The 5982-nt window shown below is 30.5% G+C and overlaps 1 non-coding gene across 1 annotated transcript; it reads right to left on the reverse strand.

Annotated features, from left to right (window-relative positions):
- Positions 1-1149: 1149 nt before the first annotated feature.
- Trnal-cag (transfer RNA leucine (anticodon CAG)) lies at positions 1150-1233 on the reverse strand. The gene has a single exon. It is a non-coding gene; the product is annotated as a tRNA-Leu (tRNA).
- Between the last annotated feature and the right edge of the window lie 4749 nt (positions 1234-5982).

Below are 5982 nucleotides of genomic sequence, written 5' to 3' on the forward strand. Positions count from 1 at the left end.
CATCATTCAATGTTCTAATCCGCATTCTATCTGTTTCATATACAACCAACAATTCCCTGTTTTGTACCTTTCCAATCAATAAATCTCGGCCAGCTCGACTTTTTTTAAAAACTATTTTGCCAAAACGTTCATGTAATAATTGTGGCGGACTAACAGTATCTTTATCGCACTTTTCCGTATCAATATTCGGTCCGTTATCCTTAGGTTTGACTTTTCGATCGGGTTTTAATTTAGTTACTATTGTCTTCTCTTCATGTGTGTTTATTATTGGATCTAAATTGTGTATAGGTAAGTTGATAAACCGGTTAGGCAAGTCACTGTCTATATTTACAGACGATCGTTCTATATTGTCACCACACTGTGTTGATGTGTATTCAGAGGCACAAACGGGTTCATTTTCACATTCCATACTTGGTTCATCATTATTAATACTAATAATTTCATTTTCGTTTTCAACTGTTATATCGTCTAATGTATCTAAACGCGTAACTTGTATTTCACTGTTGCTTTCTTTATATTCCCGCAAACGCTTATTGTCTCTTCTTAGTGCTGCCCCTGTTTTACGCTTCACTTGTTTATTGTCAGATTTAGCAAACATAATTGATATTCTGGCTTTTTCATTGTCACCATGTACACTATATGTAATTGTACCAAATTCTTCACACGCACTTCTTATGGCACTCAATAAAAATTTCGGTAACTTATCCATATTCATCTCAAACTTATTGTCAAAAATTATTAATGATAAAATAACCTTATGGCGCCTCCGGCCTTGAAAGGTACACGATACTTTTCATTTATAACTCGACTTTACAAATGTTTATTTTGCTAAATAGTTCAAAATCACTTACTGTCAACAAAGTTCGAAAATATATTCCACTTTCCCTGCTGGGATATCCAAGCAAAACCTTAAAAACAGAAGTTGTTTTCGCTACATAGAAAATATGTGTAACCACTTCAAAACACTAACCGGAAGCCTTGTCAATTATGAGAATATCCTTGTTCAGAAACGAGTTTCAAGGAGTTTTATTTCCTTAAAAACAGCTTTGGCGCATTTACAAATTTGCGCTATTGTGTACAAGCTATTTTGCAATGGTTAAACTGTCCGATGTCTATAACATGTATAGGTGCCATTAAAAATATACCATTTGTCAGAAGTGGGATTCGAACCCACGCCTGGAGAACCAGACTGCGACCTGAACGCAGCGCCTTAGACCACTCGGCCATCCTGACAAGACATCGTAAGTATCACTAATTTGTCCCTTTATATCTCAGCATCCCCCAAACAATCTTTAAAGTCAAGCATAGGCAAGTGCTTATGCTTTAAAAATATACCATTTGTAAAAAGTGAGAATAAACTGCTGCATAAGTTTCAGTTGATTAATGAAATCAGTGCCTAATTCTGAGTTCAAGAATGAACTATATTCGAGAACAACGATTTTTTGGCGGATGTACACATACAATTAAAGATTGTTTTTTGGCGGATTTATTTCTGAAGCAAAATTTGATCCGTTAGAAATGTAGTCCGGCGGATAAAATGTTATAATAGATGATGTCGTAAGATTTGTTCCACAGGAAAATATTTCAGTGTGACTGTGATAATAATTAATGATCACTGTTAACATTAGAATACAACCGCGACATTTCGGGGATCAGTGATTGTCTGAATTAAAAAAAAAAAACCTCGCCGCTACTCTTTATTTTAAGCCTTGATTTTGTGTATTCGTATCCCTGTTGTTCAGTGTTATCATTTGTTGGTGTGGTTGATAAATGTTTCCCCGTTAGTTTTCCAATTAGAATTGTTTCTCACCAGTCGTTTTGGGCCCTTTATAGCTTACTGTGCATTGTGAACCATTAAGACTCCATATTGAAGACCATACTTTGACCTAATGTAGTATATTTGATTTTTAACTCTAACTTTTTGTGTTGATATTTATTATGTTTATATTGGAAGAAAACGTCCTTACTGTTGTTATAACTTGAGTCCGATCCCTTTTGCTACTTTTGCAAATAAAATATGTTTGGTGGAAACTATTTTTTACTTGAGTGTAATTTTGGTACCATTTACAAACAGGCATACGTGCTTGCGCATCCCATACACATGTATAAATATCAAATCATATAAAGAGTCCCTCATACCATGCTACAAGAATTAAAAAAACGTCTGAAGTAAATAAATATTCTACTGATCTCTATTGCCATACAATCATGAATGATCACATGAGCGCAGTGTACATGTAAAAATATCAACAATATGAAGTGACCTTCATGGCGAACTACAAAAATGAAAAACGTACAATAAATATCCTACTGATGTCTATTCCCATACGATAAATGAACATGTATAAATATCAAGTAATGTTGATAATCTTCTTCAGTAAAGCATATATTACATAAATCATTGTCTGTTACCTTCCATCTAAATAATAACTTTTTTGTAGGCAAAATTGTTGCATGCATGTACTTGTACATTTCTCGCCAACATTCATCATATATCTAAAAAGTAAGAATAACAAAAAATACTGGACTTCTACGAACATTCAAAACGGAAAGTCCCTAATCAAATCCCAAAATCAAAAGCTCAAATATATCAAACGAATGTATAACAACTGTCATATTTCTGACTTGGTACGGGCATTTTCTTATGGTTTGTACTTAATAGAAATATTTTTTTCTCTTAAAGGATTATTTTTGTATTTTCGATCAAATACTTAAATAGTAATGATCTTAATTTTTAATTCTAGCCATTGACATATTTTGAACGTTAAAATATTATAATTTCATTCTCGTGACTGATGTGTACTTAAAGTATTGTCATCCACTTCAAAAATTACAGTTTGTTCAGAAGGTAATAGCTTAATTAAAAATAAATACTTCGAACCAAACCAACAATTATTTTTTAAGTTTTTAAACCTGTCCTGATAAAATATTTGTGTTATTGACTAAGTATTTATTTATTGTCGGTCAATACGAACGTGGTTAAGTGTACTGCTTGAGAATTTGTGAATATATATTAACTAATTATGTTGAATTTTTAATACATACCTATGACCTTAATCCAAAATCGTTTAAATTGTTATATATATTTTTGTAAATAAATAGACATCTCTTATTTACTAATACAAAACAACGTCTTCTATTAACCGGCATATATCATTTTTTTTCTTGTATTATCGGATTATGAGATCACTTGACTGAAATATCCATCTTCAATTAACATATACTTTATAATTCATTCAAGTTTTGCAGAAAAAATATATGAAATGTCCTTTACATAAATTCTTTATTTACTATAAGAAAAATGACATTTTCATTACAAAATTGCAACAAGTACTTTTACCTTTTCTAAAAAAAAGTAATTTTGTGTCCTTGATTAAGCCTGAAACAATAATTACATCGCAGCTAAGATCAAAATATAATTTATAAAATTTTGTGCTTTTAAAAATATCAAAGGCTGCAATGATTTACATTTGTAAACGATCAGAAATCAATGATTTTAATGACTCCAACCTTCATATTTCATGGAGACGGAAGTACCTGGATCCACGCAGGTTTTTGATTGGCATAAGTTATACAAACTCAATATATATAGCATTTATTATTTTGCATAATTCACTTAGTTGTTAGTTGTCTCATTAAAGTCAAATCTGCTTATTTTCATTTTTCTATTAAGAAGACTGACAAATAATTGAAGGTCTGGAATTGAATAAAAAATATCATGAATTCTTGGAAATTTTAAACAAATATTTTCGAAAGTTCTAAATTCACAAATGAGCAACAGAGCTGAAACTAAAAAAAGAATCAAGATGGGTCCCAATAACGACTTCAAATGTACCGTTCACTATAAAAGTAAAATCCTGTTCATAAAATGTCCCTTATTTGGTCATGCGGGTTTTTTTTTAGGATTCAAGTACTTATAAACATTTCCGATTCATAGTTCTTGTTAGATGAGGGTACATGTATCTATGGAAAAGCGCTTCGAACGCACCTATGCATTAAGTTAATTGTATGTATGCGAACATTTACGAATTTATTTACAAAATAGATGTTACATCTAACCTTCGTATGAAGACATTAGTTCTGCCGAACTTAGAACAGGACGCGTGACCAACCCGACCTACGTTTTTTCCGAAATAAATTTTATGATGAAAATAGATCGTAAGTGCATGTGGACTAAGTCAGTGTGTATAACTTTGCGTTCATGACTGTCTTACGATCGATAACAGTCATAAGATTTGTTTTTGTGAAACGAAGGACAAGTTGGTTACAAATACTAAACAATTGCAAATAAATATATACAATTACAATATAATGGCAGAAAAATAAAGCAGATCTATTTTGATATAATTATATGTAAAATATTTTGTACTTTAGATTTTATCTTCGTAATGACATAATTAAACAACATTTACAATGTTGTTATTTTTATCTACTGAAAGATAAGTTTTAAATGCTTGTCAAAAGTAAGACTTGGAGTGTTTTCTTTTCTTTTCTTTTTCAATGATTTTTTTAAAGGTCTTTGTATTATGATTCTAATATATAAATAGACTTCAAATAAAAAAATGTTATACAATTGTATTAATTAATTTGACATATTTTATTTTTTTCTTGATTTAATCCTTAATTTTTAATTCTTGTCTTCTTCTGTTCCTAAAATGATTATAGTTTAAGCTTTGTGTTATTACTTTAACTCTGAAATCACAAGAACTATTGTTTTGAACTGTAAATCGGATTTTAAAAAAACAACAATCTCCACAACTCATGACCAAGTTATTATTATTTTTTTTTTTTCGAAACGTCCTTCCTTTATTTCACGAAACTAGCGAGTTAAAAATCCGGCTCTGTATGCCAGTCTTATACAAAGCATAGTTCATATTCTATTAAAATCAGGTGTCGACTTTAATATCACATTTGCCACTTGACACCAACTATCCGTCCATCATTCCATTCTTCATCCCTCCCTCCCTCTATCCATCTATCCATCTATCTTCATTCTTATTTTACAAGTCTATTATTATGCGAAAAAAAGTAAAGCATTTACTATAAGAACACACATTTTGTTTGTGCGACCCCATAACAAGAAAAGATCACACTAACGCAAACAGTAGTTATAATATAATTTGAAAACAGGTAAACTACACCGACTATACATGTATGTATAACAATCCCGTAAAAGAAAGAAATATTGACACTAAAACGCTCTTTATGTTTAAAAAATGTTGTATACTTTTTTTCATTATGGAAAAAACAATTATATAAAAATTTCGTGTATCCAGATATATAGAACTTTTTTTCAATCGTTCAAGAAAAGAACATAACGATCTCCAATTATTTTTTTGGTTAACTACCTATACCCAATTTTAAGTAAAAGATTAAAAGCATACTATCCTTCACTGAATTTCTTATCAAGTTTTTTCTTCTTTGGTAAACAATTAAATTAGTTACGCCGTATAATTAGGGACCGTTTATTATGGTCCAAGTTAATTTCAAACTGCGGGAAACAAGGTCGAAACCTTTTGTTGAAAAAAGCACTTTAACATGATATTTTTATTTGTATATACTTTACTTATGTCTACAATTGATCCCAATGATCCTCGTGTATATCTTATTAGTTCAGTGATATTATTAATACACTTACTTGTTATTCATAAAACCTTTTTGAAAATATAAAGTATACTGAATAAAATAATTGCCTGTTTTTGTTTGTTGCCAGATAGGCTATGTTAAGCAACATTTCTCTCATGTATACATATTTAACATTTATATAACTCCTTGGTCGATATTGTCTTTCCTCTTCTATTTTCTTCAACCTCTGATTGACGACTGTTATCATGTTGACTATTCTGCGACTTATAATTTCAGTTGGTTGTAATATTCTGAAAAACGTATGCTTTCGATGTACATGTGTATGGCAATGTTTAGTTTCTAGCACTCACCAAGATAAATCAAAAGTAGGGAAGAATATCTTCAAATCAAAATAAG

This window comes from Mytilus trossulus, chromosome 9 (assembly GCF_036588685.1).
Source record: "Mytilus trossulus isolate FHL-02 chromosome 9, PNRI_Mtr1.1.1.hap1, whole genome shotgun sequence".
Taxonomy (NCBI): Eukaryota; Metazoa; Mollusca; class Bivalvia; order Mytilida; family Mytilidae; genus Mytilus; species Mytilus trossulus.